The sequence below is a fragment of the Pteronotus mesoamericanus genome, unplaced genomic scaffold (assembly GCF_021234165.1).
Source record: "Pteronotus mesoamericanus isolate MK-2021 breed Mesoamerican mustached bat unplaced genomic scaffold, CSHL_Meso_final contig_58, whole genome shotgun sequence".
In the NCBI taxonomy this organism is placed as follows: Eukaryota; Metazoa; Chordata; class Mammalia; order Chiroptera; family Mormoopidae; genus Pteronotus; species Pteronotus mesoamericanus.
Genome location: NW_026555205.1, coordinates 2,068,860 through 2,086,009, shown reverse-complemented (window position 1 = coordinate 2,086,009; position 17,150 = coordinate 2,068,860).

The following is a 17,150-nucleotide window of genomic DNA, read 5'->3' as shown; positions in this document are numbered from 1 at the left end:
AACCAACAATACAAAGATGCAAGGAAAATAAGACCAGCAACCCTAAAAAAAAAAAAAAGAAACCAACAGAGAAAAGAGGTAAGGAGGGAGGGGTGGGCGGGTGAAAAAGAAGGGAATGGGCAAGTCAAGGAACACATAGCAAGGACTCATGGACAAGGCCAAAATGGGGAAGGATTGAGGGAGGGAGAGGGTTGGGGGAGGCAGGGGAAAGTGGTGGGCAGTAGGCGGAGACAAATGTATTTGAAATTAATTAATTAATTAATTAATTACAAAAAACATATGTCTGACAAGTGTGAGGTGATATCTCATGGTTTTAATTTACATTTCTGTGATGATTAGTGACACTGAGCATCTTTTCATATATCTATGGGCCATCTGTCTGTCCTTTTGCAGAAGTGTCTATTCAGATCCTTTGCCCATTTTTAATTGGTTTGTTTGGTTTTTTGGTGTTGAGTTTTTAAGTTCTTTATCAATTTTGGATATTAACCCCTTATCAGATATTTTGGTGAATATATTTTCCCATTCTCTAGGCTGTCTTTTTATTTTGTTGATGGTCTCCTTTGCTGTGCAAAAACTTTTTAGTTTGATGTAGTCCCATTCGTTTATTTTTAAATTTTGTTTCCATTTCCTGGAGAGATATGTCACTTAAAAAATATTTCCATGAGCAACGTCCAAGATTTTACTGCCTATGTTTTCTTCTAGTATATGTAGGGTTTTTGGGTCTAATATTTAAGCCTTTAATCCATTTTGAATTTATTCTTGTGTGTGTTGTAAGAAAGTGGTCTAGTTTCATTTTTCTGCATATATCTGTCCAATTTTCCCAACACCATTTATTGAATAAAATGTCTTTAGTCCAATATATGTCCTTGTTTCCTCTGTCAAATATTAATTTACTATAAAGTCATGGGTTTATTTCTAGGCTCTTTATTCTGTTCCATTGATATGTTTTTTTGTTGTTGTTTTTTTTTTTTTTGCCAGCACCATTCTATTTTGATTACTATGTCCTTGTAGTATAGTTTGATATTAAATAACATGATTCTTCCAACTTTGTTATTCCTTCCCAGGATTTCTATTGCTATGCAGGGCCTTTTGTGATTCCATGTAAATTTTTGAAATGTTTTTTTCTACTTCTGTGAGATACAGTATTGGTATCTTGATATAAATTACATTGAATCTGCAGATTGTTTTGGGTAGCATGGATATTTTAATGGTGTTAATGCTTCCAATCCATCAAAAATCAACAAAAAAACAAGTGCTGGCAAGGATGTGCAAAAAAGAGAACCCCTTTACAGTATTTGTGGGAATGCAGACTGGTAAAACCACTGTGGAAAGCCATATAGAGATACCTCAAAAAATTAAAAAAACGGATCTGCCTTTTGGCCAAGTGATCCCACTTCTGGCAATATATCTGAGGAAATTCATAACACTAATTCAAGAGAACATAAGCACCCCTATATTCATTGAAACATTATTTACAATCACCGAGGTATGGAAGCAGTCCAAGTATCCATCAGTAGATGAATGGATAAAGCAACTCTGGGACATTTACAGAATGGAATATAATTGGGCTGTAAAAAGGAAGAAAATTTTACCCCTTGTGAGAGCGTGGATGTACCTTGTGAACATTATGCTAAGTGAAATAAGCCAGACAAATATCATATGGTTTCATTTATATGTTGAATCTAATGAACAAACTAAATTAATAAGCAAAATAGAGACAGACTAATAGATAGAGAGCAGGATGACAGATAAAGGAGGAGAGGTTAGGGGGTGGAGGGATTGAGCAAAAAGGCAAAAGGACACATGGACATGGAAAACAGTGTGATCATTACAGGGGGAGAGGAATATAAAGGGGGATTTATATTTCCATTTGGTAATGGAAAATACAATAAAAATTAAAATGTTTAAATGAATAAATAACATGTTACTTAGATAAGTTGATTGTAGATAGATATAGAAGATCAGGGCAATATAGAGAACAAAGGCTATGCAAGGCATTTATTGAACCAATATGACTCCAGAGAAGCATTAATATAAAAAAAGTTGTGGGAGAGATGAGTTGAAAATATGTTAGCTTCTATAGTCTATGTTAGTATTATTGTCTATGCCCCTGATCCTAGCCAACTTTCTATCTCATTAGATATTGATAGAATGATATGCCAGGTAAAAGCACAAGTCTTAAAGTTAAGTTGTGGTTCTTCAGCTACTAGATGAGTAACACAACCTCTCTCTGCTTCCATTCTCTACAATCACACACACACACACACACACACACACAACTAACAGCTAACAACAAAGAAATAACACCTATCTCTTTTAGGGATATTTTGATAATTAAATCATACATAATACCTACATGCCTACATATCACACATACTTTAGCACATAATAAACTTAATTCATTTTTCCCTGTAAATACTTGCCATTGGGCACAGACAGTAGAAATAATAAATTTGTCAAATAAACATCACCATAAGAAAAACAACTCAAAATATCTAATTCACTAAAAAATGATGAAGTAGTCATTGGCTTTGGTTCCAGAAGGTAATGTTATACCATAGGAGATGGAAAAATATAATTTTCAATTGTCATTTTTGTTTTTCAGTTTAACTCTGTTATATCTCTTAACTATGCTTATTTTTAGTTTAAGTTCATAAAATACCATGTTATAACATAAAACCTTAGAGCTGAAAGAGAACTTAGGTGTATTTATATACTAACCATCTTTATTTGAATAGTTTTACCCACTTGTTTCCATTTTGACAGATAGAAGTGCCAGTGTACCTGTGAAAAGAAAACATCAGTAGCCTGAGTCATCTTAGTCCTGAAACTCATTAAAATTTTCTTTCATTTGTAGTTGAATTTCATTTGAACTGAATCTAGTTTTATAAAAGTAAGAACCATGCCAGTCATTCAACATGGCTACTGATATATAGTGTTCAGCATAAGTAACACCTGCTTGAGTGTGGTTGGTATGGTAATAATATGGGTGTAATAACGTATAGTTTTAATTTGAACATTTCACCTAAAATTTTGTATGATGTCCTTGAGTGTGATATTGTTATGTTACAGAATTATGTGCTTATGAGTTTGTAATAAAAAGGGGTGTTATTTTTGCCAGGTCATCTGGTGTGATGTTGTTAAGAACTGCAAACTAGATGATGTTTCAGAAATACACTATTTTCTTGGGCCCCCCTGCCTCTGTAAATTCTGTTTTATCTCTGTTAAGTCATCTATTCCTCCACCCTGTCCCAGGGTTTATAATTCTCTCTTCCCTTAAACCTCATCTGATTCTCTCTGGCCTACTTAGACACCACTCATTCTGAATTTTCATTACACTTTCCATATATTCAGGCATACTGATATTCTTTCTAGACTTAGTAGACAGTGTAGTGCATAATAAAGTGATTAAATGGCCATAACCTACTTAAGAAGTCATTTCTTAGAGTACCACATTGTCTTTGTATCCTAAAACTTAGTGTAATGTTTAGCACATACTAAATGTTAAACATGAGTTTGATGAGTGAATGAATGATTAGAAATAAAGTCACTTTATATCTCACAGGTTGTCACTGTGTTCTCTGCTATTGTCTTCACCCTTAATTCTGGGATATTACTAATTCATCAAAGTAAGAAATGAAGTTGGGGAGAGAGTAGGTAGGAAGCTCAACAACCCAAAGCCGCAACTGAAGATAGAGTTCAAACTGCATATTCTACTGTCACTGAGTTAGTGAGAGCACTCTATATAAAGACCTCATATCATATTAAAAGTGGGGTGAAGAGATCCCCTAGCACTTTCCATGTCAGTGATAAGCAGTCATTGCAGTAAGAAAACCTTCATCAGCTTTGCAGGAAATTAAGATCATACAGACATATCATGTTAAAAGTGGGGTGAAGAGATCCCTTGGCACTTTCCATGGCAGTTCTTAGCAATAAAGCTGCTCATCACAGATATGAATTATTCATATTTGAATACCTCATTGAAATGGGAGTCAAACATCCAGTGTCCTCTTGCCCTGTCACAAAAATATATACGAAGAAACAGAATAAAACAGTCACTGTTGTTTTCTTCCCCATTAAATATATTTTCACTGTTGTTTCATCTTATATAAAATTAGAACTTACTCTGTGTAACAGGGACCATGATCTTAATTTCCTGCAAAGCTGAGGAAGGGTTTCTTACTGCAATGACTGCTTCAATAAGCACTAGCTGCTGATAGTGAATACAAACAGAATAGGCTATACAGAGGCACAATGGAAGGGACATTGATGTGGCAAGCTAGAGAGATAATTTTAATTGCTATGAGGTTTCACATCATTTTCAGAAAATTAAGTTTCCTAGTTGATTGAAGAGCAGATCATTCCATTTAAAAAGAATTTCTTCTTTACTCATGGAAGTTGTTCAAAATTTCATTTCTATTACCTTTTTTATCTTCATAGTTGCCTTGTAAGGTATCAAAAGTAGGCAACATTATTTCTTAAAAGAATATATTTCTCTTACCTAGAAGACTAATGTTGAATCTTTATATAGAGGTCCTGGGATGTTTCTTTCATTTCAAAATTTAAAATGGCCCTCAAGGATGTTAAAAAGGAAACATAAATCCTCAGGACATCTTTTAAAAGTGCCATTGTGTATTATAAAATGCTGTATAATTTAGGCACAGATTAAAGTGACTGAAGAGGCATGGTAAAGCCAGGAATGTATTTAAGAGAAGCCTAACAGGAAGGGGAGGTCTTGGTGAGGAGTCAAATAAGAACAGCTCTAAAAAGAGGCTCCACAGGCTTTAAAGTAAGACAAGAAAAATGGAAGTAGCACTTGGGGAGGACCTATCAAGTGCCAAGGCCAGTGCTATACAATTTACATATCTGTGAATTGGGTCTTAATGTGCTCATTTAACAGAGGAAGCTGAGAGCTGGAGAGGTGAAATAACTTACCAAATCTTAGGGGAAGTGGAAGGGGACTAGGTCAAAAAGGTCAAGGAATTGAGAAGTACAGATTGGTAGTTACAGAGCAATCACAGAGATGTAAATAACAACATAACAAATATAGTCAATAATATTGTAATAACAATGTATCATGCTAGGTAGATATAGGAAATATTGGAGGGAACACTCTGTAAAATATATGATTGTCTAACCACTATACTGTACACATGAAAGTAGTACAAAATAGTATTAAATGTAAATGTATTTGAAAAAAATTTAAATAAAAAGTTAAAAATACGAACAAGTATGTACTATCCATTAGTTTATAGCCCATAAGAAGCAATTTTATTTTAGAATAAATTTTGCTGTTGATGGTAAAAATGTTAATAATATTAAAAGAAAAAGTATTTTAAAAAGACAATCTCATATCTGTATGAAATTAAGAGGGTTTTATAATAAGCCTATAGAAGTCCCTGGGACTCCAAGGAAGTGACAAGGATTACTTCTGGGCAAAAGTGTTTAACAATGTGATTTTTGTGCCGAATATATTTTTATATTGCCGAAAATAAGACTGCTGAAGAGCATTTGGTTTGAATAAATTGTTAGCCCTCCACAATATATAATTCATTAATATTAAGAGCATTTCATTCACCACTAATTCTGAGATATTACTGATTCATCAAAGTAAGAAATGAAGTTGGGGACAGAGTAGGTAGGAAGATCAACAATCTAATGCCACAACTGAAGCTAGAGTTCAAACTGCATATTCTACTGTCACTGAGTTAGTGAGAGCACTCTATATAAAGACCTCATATCATATTAAAAGTGGGGTGAAGAGATCCCCTAGCACTTTCCATGTCAGTGATAAGCAGTCATTGCAGTAAGAAAACCTTCATCAGCTTTGCAGGAAATTAAGATCATGGTCCCTGTTACACAGAGTAAATTCTAATTTTGGATAAGTTGAAACAACAGTGAAAATATATTTAGTGGGGAAAAAACAACGGTGAATGTTTTATTCTGTTTCTTTATACATTTTTGTGACAGGGTGAGAGGACACTGGATGTTTGGCTCCCATTTCAATGAGGTATTCAAATATGAATAATTCATATCAGTGACAAGTAGCTTTATTGCTAAGAACTTTAGCTTTAAATTAAGGTTTATCACTTGCTCAATCTGTGTATTTTATTTTTTATTTTTTAATGATTTATTGTTTATACTATTACAGTTGTCTCAATTTTCCCCCTTTGCCGCCTTTCACCTAGCCCACCTCCCATTAATACGGCCAATCTCCACATTGTTGTCAATGTCCATGGGTCCTTCATATATGTTCTTTGAGTAATTCCTTCATGTTCTTTCAAAGAATCTCCACCTCTCTCCTCCCCTCTTACAGCTCTGTGTCTATTCCATGATTCTGTGCCTCTCATTCTGTGTTGATCATTAGTTTATTTTCATCATTAGATTCCTCTTATAATTGAGATTGTATGGTATTTGTCTTTCACAGACCTGCTTATTTAACTTAGCATAATACTCTCCAGTTCCATCCATGATGTTACAAAAGGTAAGGATTCCATCTGTTTTTCTACTGTGTAGTATTTTATTGTGTAAATGTATCACAGTGTTTTTAATCCACACATCTACTGATGAGCACATAGGCTGTTTTCAGTTCTTGCTTATTGTAAGTAGTGCAGCTATGAACAAAGGAGTGCATAAATTCTTTTCAATTGGTATTGCAGGATTGTTAGGTTATATTTCCAACAGTTCAATCACTGAATAGCCTTGGAAATCTAAAGAAAGAAGAACAAAGTTGGAGAGATCATAACACCTAATATAAAACTATATTAAAAGGCCACTGTAATCAAAATGGTCTGGTATTGGCATAAGAACAGACACATAGATAGCGGAACAAAATAGAGAACCCAGAAATAAACCCATGTTTCTGTGGTCAACTAATATTTGACAAAGGGGACACAAGCATGCAATGGAGTAAAGATAGTCTCTCCCATAAATTGCATTGAGAGAACTAGACAAGTATGTGTGAAAAATGAAACTCAACTATCAACTTACACCATACACCAGAAAAAAACTCAAATTGGATAAAAGACTTAAATATAACTTGTGACACCATAAAATTCTAGTGGAAAACATAGGCAGTAAAATTTCAGATATATTATATAGCAATATTTTTACCGATATATCTCCTAGGAAAAGGGAATAAAGGGAAAAAATTAATAACTGAGACTACATCAAATTAAAAAGCTCCTGCACAGCTAAAGAAAACATCATCAAAATGAAAAGGGAACCTACTATATGGGAAAATATATTTGCCAATGATACATCTGAAAAGTGTTTAATCTCCAAAATATATAAAGAATTCATATGCCTCAATGCCTGGAAACCAAACAATCTAATTAAAAAACTGGGCAAAGGCCACACCAGTGGTTGTGCGCAAGCCTGCTGCTGAGTACAGAGTGACAGTCACAGAGAGTATAACCCTGGCCAAAGGGGACAACAAGTAGTCTAGAGACGATTGAGGGGAATCTGGACACAGAGGTTTTGGGGAGAGATCTGAGGGAGTAGCTGGCTAGAACCCAGTGCTGACTCCTTCACCACAAAGCGGCAGTCATCTTGTTCAGGCAGACCACTCCCCTGAGCAGCAGTAGCATGAAAGGACACAATAGCCTCGCCCCCATGATGTTCTGCCCAGTGGTGGTACACAGGCCCTACTGCTGACCACAGAGCGACAGTCAAAGATAGTAGATCCCTGGCTAAAGGGGGTGCACAGTGGTATAGAAATGCTTGAGGAGAGTCTGGAGACAGACACTTTGGGGAGAGAACTGAGGTTGTATTCAGCAGGATCCCAATGCTGACTCCTCCCCCATATGGCAGCAACTGTCTGGATCAGGCAGACTAACACACAGAGTAGCAACAACATGAGAGGACAGATTAATCCCACCCAGAGAAGGGATGCTGCCCCACCCTGTGGTGCCTAAGCCTGATTGGAGAGTGAAGAGTGACTACATTAACAACTGGAGGAGTGAGCTACAGACAGTAGATTCTGGGAGTCTATTAAAGACTGCCTAAGGTCAGACTGAGTCAACAACTGACATCATCAGAGGAAGATGATAAATTAATTAAAAAAGAGCAGTCTCCTACCAAAAAAGTTCACCCCACAAAGTCAGGAAGACAAAACAGATCAATTTAAGAGGCAGACACATAAAAAGGAGAGTCTCACAAATAATGGGAAGACAAACAAATACTCCACAATCAAAGGGAAAGGAGGAATCTCCATAAAGAGAAATAAATAAAATAGAGGCAAGTAAACTATCAGATTTTGAGTTCCAAACAATGGTTCTAAGGAAGCTCAGAGACCTCAGTGAGCTCAAAGAGAATTATCAAAAACCACAGGGACACTATGAGGAACTTAATGCAAACTATATCAGCATGAAAGAAGACTTGGAAATTATCAATAAAAGGCAAGAGGAATTGAAATACAATTTCTGAATTGAAGAACACAGTAGAAGGAATCAAAACCAGGCTAGACAAAGCAGAGGATTGGATCAGTGAGCTGGAGGACAAGGTAGAAAAAAGCTCACAGTAAAAGCAAGAAAATGAAAAAAAGACTTAAAAAGAATGAAGAGGCATTTAGGGAAATGCAGGACACCCTTAAACATAATAATACCCATATAATAGGGATACCAGAAGTAGAAGAGGAGGAGCAAGGGATAGAGAACCTGTTTGAAAAAGTAATGATGGAAAACTTCCCTAATTGGAACAGAGAAAATGTCATGAAAGCTCAGGAAGCACTTACAGTCCCACTCAAGAGGAACCCAATAAGGCCCACTCCAAGATACATCATAATCAAAATGGCAAATATCAAAGACAAAGACAGAATCTTAAAGGCAGCAAGGGAGAAACAGGTAGTAACATACAAGGGAACACCAATATGGCCAGCAGCTGCCTTCTCAATAGAAATGCTCAAAGCCAGAAGGGAATGGCAAGAAATATTCCAAGTCACGAAAAGCAACGGTCTGCAGACAAGACTACTCTACCCAGCAAGGCTCTCAATTACAATGAAAGGCAAAGTAAGGAGTTTCCCAGACAAAAGAAGGCTAGTAGAATACACCTTTACCAAACCAGCACTACAAGATATGCTAAAGGGAGACCTTTAAGAAGATCAAGAAAAACAGTGAGAAAGAGAACACAGGTATAAAGGGAAAATATGAATATGTGCCTATCAATAATAACTTTAAATCTAAATGGATTAAATGTTCAGTGAAGAGATGGGGATACTGAATGGATAAGAAAATATGACACACACATATGTTGCCTACAAGAGATCCACATCAGACCTACACAGACTGAAAGTAAAGGGATGGAAAAAAAATATTCCAAGAAAATGGACAGGAAAAAAAAACATAGGTAGCAATACTTATATCAGAGAAAATCTATTCCAAAACAAAGGCTATAGGAAGAGACACAGAAGGGCACCTCATAATACTAACGGAAGAATCCACCAGGGAGACATAGACATTGTAAACTTATATGCATCCAACATAGAAACCTCCAAATATATTAGGAACATATTGGAGAATTTCAAGAGAGATATAGACAGCAACATGCTAATAATAGGTGATTTTAACACCCCACTGTGAAAAAGGATATATCTTCCAAACAAAACATCAACAAGGATATTGTGGAACTGAATGCCGCTTTAGATCAAATGGACTTAACTTATAATATATAGAACCTTTCATCCCAAGAAAGCAGAATACACATTCTTTTAAAATGCACATGGAACATTTTCAAAGATAGGCCACATGATAGGAAACAAAACAAGCCTCATCAAATTCAGGAAAATTGAAATCATAACAAGCATTTTCTCAGACCACAAGGGCTTGACTAGAAACCAACCTCAAGGAAAAAACAAAAAAATGTAATAACTCATGAAGAGTGAATAGCATGCTATTAAACAATGAATTGGTAAATAATAACATCAAGGAATCAATGAAAAAGTTTCTGGAAATAAATGAAAATGAACAAACAACAGGCCAAAACCTGCAGAAACAGTGAAGGCAGACCTGAGAGAGAAGCTCATAGCAATACAGGCTTAACTGATAAAGAAAAACATTTCAAGTAAATGACCTAACACTCCAGCTACAATACCTGGAGAAACAGCAACAAACAAAGCCCAGAGTCAGTAGAAGGAAGGAAATAATCAAGATCATAACATAATTGAATGACATAGAGACTCAAAGAACAATTCAAAGGATCAACCAGTCCAGGAGCTGGTCCTTTGAAAAGATTAAAAAATATCAACAAGCCTTTATGCAGAATCATCATTAAAAACAAGGGAGAGGACCCAAATAAATAATACCAGAAAGAGGAGAAAAAACAACTGATACCATAGAAATGCAAAGGATGGTAAGAAATTACTATGAACAATTATTTGCCAAGAAATTTGAAAACCTCCATGACATGGACAAATTTCTAGAAAAATATAACCTGCCAACACTGAATGAAGAAGAAGCAGAAAGCCTGAACAGAGCGATCACAGCTGGTGAAATTAATGCAGTAATTAAAAACTCCCAGAGGAGAAAAGTCTTGGACAGGATGGTTTCACAGGAGAATTTTATAAAACATTTATAGAAGAGCTAACATTCTTCTCAAATTATTCCAAAGAACATAAGAAGAAGGATGACTCCCAAACTCTTTTCATGAGGCCAGCATCATCCTAATCCCAAAACCAAATAAAGACACAACCAAGAAAGAAAACTACAGGTCAAAATTGCTGATGAACATAGATGCGAAAATCCTCAAAAAAAATATTGGCAAACCTCATTCAGAAATACATTAAAAAGGTCATCCACCATGATCAAGTGGGATTCATCCCAGATATGTAAAGATAGTTCAATATTCACAAAGAAATAAACACGATATATCACATAAACAAAAGGAAAGACACAAACCACATGATTATCTCAAAAGAAGTCGAAAAAACGTTTGATAAAATACAGCACCCATTTATGATATAAACACTCAGCAAAGTGGGAATAAAAGGAGCATACTTCAATGTAATAAAGGTCATATATGAAAAACCTACAGCCAACATCATACACAATGAACAAAAACTAAAAGCTTTCCCACTAAGATCGGGAATAGGAAAGGATGTTTGCTTTCACCACTTCTATTCCGCATAGTGTTGGAAATCCTAGCCACAGCAATGAGACAAGGAAAAGAAATAAAAGGCATCCAAATTGGAAGGAGGAATTAAAACTATCACTATTTGCAGCTGACATAATAGTGTACATGGAAAACCCGATAGATTCCACCAAAAACTACTCAACCTAAGAAGTGAATTTGGAAGAACAGAGGGATACAAAGTCAATACTCAGAAATTGAAGGCATTTTAGTACACCAACAATGAAGTATCAGAAGGAGAAATCAGGAAAAAAATTAACTTTTATATAGCAACAAGAAAAATAAAGTACCTAGGAATAAACTTAACCAAGGAGGTAAAAGACCTGTATACAGAAAACTATGCAACACTGAAGAAAGAAATTAAGGAAGACACAAATAAGCACAAGCATATACTGTGTTCATGGTTTGGAAGAACTAACATCATCAAAATGCCCATACTATCCAAAGCAATTTGTAGAGTCAACACAATCCTTATTAAAATACCAGTGATGCATTTTACCGACATTTAACCAACATTTAAATAATTTATATGGAACTATAAATGATCCCAAATAACTTCAGCAATTTCGAGAAAGAAAAAACACAGTAGGAGGGGTCACAACACCCAACATCAAATTCTATTACAAGGCCACTATAATCAAGACAGTCTGGTGGAGTAAATCAAGATAGCAGAGGAGTTAGTAGAAGTCATACTGTCTTTCTCCAAAGACCAACCAGGAATCACAACTAAATTGTGGAGAAATCACCTGGGATGAACTACTAAACAATAGCGAGAGAGGAGCATTTTAACCTCAGACAGACAGAAGAATCAGTTTTAGCACAAACAAACTGGTAAAGAGTGCGGTAGAGACTGGAGAATGAAGGAGGGGCACCCATGGGCAGCAATACCAGATGGATATTGAAACAGCCAATTGGATCTCCCTGAGAAGAGTGGGGTCTAAACCATAAGCAGGGATCTCCAGCCTACAGCACCAGAGGCCAAAAGGTACACAGATAACAGCCAGCTTCAAAAAGCAGCAGGGTTGCTCTGTGCCAGAGACAAGAAGGCAGAGACAAAAGGAGCCATTTAGAGGACCAACGTTTACATTTTTATTTGCGGCCACTTACCCTGGGCTCTGGCAAAGGTGGGAGCAGAGTGGCAAGAGATTCCAGAGGAGAGACTAGGGAATGAAGCTTTTGGGAGAAAACAGAGAGTAGCCAGAGGGATCTCAGTGCTGACTCATCCCCCATGCAGCATCAAACATCTTGCTCAGACAGATCATACCCCTAAGTGTCAAAAACATGAGAGGACCCTGTGGCGCCACCCCCAGGAGGCTTGCCAAGGCCCAATGGTACTAAAACCTGACAGTTGAATAGCTTGTGGCAAGTAAGATAGTAGAACTCTGATAAAGGGGGTGCACAGTGGTCTAGAGACAATTCAGGAGAGACTGGATGGAGGCTTTGGGGAGAGAATGGAGGGAGTAGCCAGCAGGAATCCTGTGCTGACTCTCCACCCATACATCAGCAGCCATCTTCCTCAGGCAGACCACTCCTCTGAGCAGCAGTAGTGTGAGAGGACCCAATAGCCTTTCCCCCAGTAGGGACTCTGCCCTGCCCAGTGGTATCTCTAAACCAGCCTGCTGAGTGAGTGTAGAGTGAATAGATTAACAGTTTAAGGAGACAGCCACAGACAGTAGATTCCTGGAATTCTTGAACAGACTGCCCAATGTCAGACAGGGTCAAAATCTGACATCATCAGAGACACATCCAGAAAGAAAGAAAGAAAGAAAAAGACAAACAGTAGTCTCCTACCATAGATGTTCACACAACAAAGTCAGGAAATCAAGACAGATCACTTTAAGAAACAGAGGCAAAAAAGAAGAGCCTCACAAATAATGGGAATACAAAGAAACACCCCACAATCAAAGGGAAAGGAGGAATCCCCAGAAAGAGCTCTAAATGAAATAGAGGCAAATAAACTATCAGATATTGAGTACAAAACAATGGTTCTAAGGAAGCTCAATAAGAAAATTTGAAACTTTGCAGAACTTACTGCAAACTATATCAGCATGAAAAAGGACATTGAAACTATCAATAAGAGACAAGAGGAAATGAATACAATATATGAATTGAAGAACACAGTAGAAGGAATCAAAACCAGGCAAGATGAAGGAGAGGGTTGAATCAGTGAGCTGGAGGACAAGGTAGAATAAAGCTCCCAGAAAAACAAGAAAATGAGAAAAAGAGTCAAAAAGAATGAAGTGGTGTTGAGGGAAATCCAGGACAACCTGAAACATAATAATATGCATATAATTGGGATACCAGAAGGAGAAGAAGAGGAGCAAGGGATAGGAAACCTCTTTGAAAAAGTAATTATGGAAAACTTCCCTAATTGGAGGAGCGGAAAATTCACACAGGTCCAGGAAATACAGAGGGTCACATTCAAGAGGAACCCAAAGAGGCCTACTCCAAGATACATCATAATAAAAATGGCAAATATCAAAGAAAAACAGAGAATCCTAAAGGAAGCAAGGGATAAAGAGTTAGTAACATTTAAGAGAACCCCGATACAACTAGCAGCTGACTTCTCAACAGAAACACTACAAGCCAAAAGGCAATGGCCAGAAATATTCCAAGTCATGAAAAGCAAAGGCCTGCAACCAAGACTGCTCTACCAAGCAAGGCTCTCAATTAATATGGAAAGTGAAACAAGGAGCTTCTAAGCCAAACGAAGGCTGAAATAATACACCTCCACCCAACCATAATTGTAAAATATGCTAAAGGGAGTGCTTTAAGATGAAGAAAAAGACTCTAAGAATACCCAGTTCCTTTCAGTCACCAATACTTGATATTACCAATATTTTTAATACTTTTCAACCTGATTGTGACAATGATTTGTTGTTTTAATTGTTACTTTATTACTTGTTGAAACTAAACCTGTTTCTGCATATTTCTTTCCTATTTCTATTATTTCTTTAAAAAAGGCTTTAAATGACTTTTTGGTATACTTTATTTTTAAATTAAATATATCTAGAGTTTTTCCCTTAAAAAGAATCCCAACTAATAACTCTTCTATAGATGTGTTGCAATTAGTTTCCTATTCTCTTACTGGTCCTTTAATTTTTTTTACATTAATATTACTGTATAGTCTTTAGTGTTTAATATTGTCATATTGTTAATATTTTACTTTATTGCTTCTGGGTTTCAATATGTTACTTTATGGTAAGAAAGATATTTTTTATTTTCTCCTAAAATTGCTTAGAATGTGCATATTGATTTTTAACTCACCTGAATATTTCTTGTATAATATGTGAAATAGGGCTCTATATTTTGTTTTATTTCAAGTCATAGTCATCCATGCACCTTATTTGTTGAACAAGCCTTATTTTACACATTGATTTGAAATATCAATTTAATCATAAATTACATTGTTAGAAAGATTATATATATATATGTATATATATATATATGTCTGATTCTAGAATGCTCATTTTATTTCATTGGTCTCGATTATTTCTATGCAGGTGTCATTATTGCTGAGACAATAATGGATTTAAATTTCTTAACATTTTACAATGGATCTTGACATTTAAAAAATAAATAAAATCAATCTGCTTTACAAAGAAAACGAAGGAAGGAAGGATATCTTACCTTTTGCAACATCATGGATGGAACTAGAGAATATTATGCTAAGTGAAATAATTCAGGCAGTGAAAGACAAATACTGTATGATCTCACATATAAGTGGAATCTATTCAGCAAAATAAACTCATGAACAAAATAAACCACAGGCAAGAAAACATGGAACAGAATGAAAGTGACCAGAGGGATGGGGAAGGAGGACAATGGTGGAAAGAAGGGGAAGAAATTAAACAAAGAACAAATATGAATGACCCATGGACATGGACAACAATGTGGGAAATGACTGTGGGAGAGGGTGAAAGGGTGGGATGAGTTGAGGAGGGCAAAGGGGGAAAAATTGAGGCAATTGTAATAGAATAAACATAATTAAAAATAAATTTTAAAAAAGTGTGGTACTGGCAGAAGAACACACACATAGATCAATGGAACAGAATAGAGAGCCCAGAAATAAATCCCTATGGTCAATTAATATTCAACAAACAGGGCAGAAGCATAAAATGGAATAACAATAGCCTCTTCAATAAATGGTATTGGGAGAATTGGACAACTACGTTCAAATAAATGAAATTCGACCACCACCTTACACCATTCACAAAAATAAACTCAAGATGGATAAAAGAATTAAACGTAAGTCACTAAACCATAAAAGTCCGAGAGGAGAACATAGGCAGGAAACTCTCAGATATCCAGTGCAGCAGTATTTTCACCGACAAGTTCCCTAGAGCAAGGGACCTAAAAGAAAGAATAAATAAATAGGACTTCATCAAAATAAGAAGCTTCTGCATGGCTAAAGAAAGCATCAGCAAAATGAAAAGGGAACCAACTGTATGGGAAAATATTTTTTCAGTGATCCCTCATTCAGGGCTTTGATCTCAAAAATATGTAAGGGACACACACCTCCACTGCAGAAAGACAAACAATCCAGTTAAAAAATGGGCAAAGTACCTGAACAGACATTTCTCCAGGGAGGACATACGGAGGGCCCAGAGGTATATGAAAGGATGCTCAACATCACTAGCCATCAGAGAAATGCCAATTAAAACTACAATGTGATATGACGTCACACCAGTCAGAAGGGCCCTCTTAAACAATTCAAGAAACAAGGGCTGGCAAGGTTATGGAGAAAAGGGAACCCTAGTACACTGTTGGTAGGAATGCAGACAGCTGCAACCACTGTGACAGTTTGGAATTTCGTCAAAAAGCTAATAATGGAACTGCCTTTCGACCCAGCAATTCCACTGCTGGAATTACACCCCAAGAATCCCAAAACACCAATTCCAAAGACCCTATGCACCCCAATGTTCATAACAGCACTATTTACAATAGCCACGTCCTGGAAGCAACCGAATTGCCCATCAGTACAAGAGTGGCTCAAAAAATAATGGTACATTTACACAACAGAATGCTACACAGCAGGAAAAAAGAATGAGCTACTGTCCTGCGTGACAGCATGAATGGAACTGGAGAGCACTATGTTAAGTGAAATAAGCCAGGGGGAAAAAGGCAAATACCATATGATCTGACCTATAAGTGGAACCTAATCAACAAAACAAACAAACAAGGAAAATACACCAAGAACATTGAAATTAAAAAGAAACCCACAGTATCAAGAGGGAAGTTGGGAGTGGGGTGGTGGGGAAAGGAAAGGCAAGGGTCAAGTCAAGGAACATGTATAAAGGACTGATGGACAAAACCAAAGTGGGAAAGGATTGAGGGAGGGAGGAGTGTAGGGTGGCTTGGAAGGTTGTGGCAGGAAAATGAAGATGGAGACAAATATATTTGAACAAAAAATTAATAATAAATAAATAAAAATGAAAAAAACAATGAAACTACCAACTTGTGTATTTTATAGGGTAGCATAGTGTAGTGTAGTGTAGTGTATAGTATAGTATAGTATAGTAAATATACTATTTAAACCCAAATGCAGGATTTCCTATATATCTCTTGTATTTAATCTCCTTGATTTCAGAAAGTGTTAGTTACACTCTTTATGGATACAAGGATATAGTCAAACTGAATCTATACCCACATAGTTTTATCTTCATTACTGGTGATATTCCTTAAGGTTCCATGAGTTAGTAAGGGAGAAAGAGAACTCTCAAGTTGCTACACTGATATTAGTGTCTGAAACCTAGTGGACATACCTCAGAAGTGAGTGTTGTTCTCTACACTACTGTTTCAATATAACAGGACTCAAGTGTTCTCTGTCTCTGATTCCATTGATCCTGCTGTTCCTGGGTAGCTTCTCCTCTGTTCTAATATTTAGACATCAGGGTCTTTCGGGTTTAACTAAATATAATACAATATACAGAATATTTATTGGTTGATATTATGTTTCAATCTATCCCAGAAATTGCTGCCCAGCTAATAGAGTGTTGCTATTGTTTCAGACATCAGTATCAGGT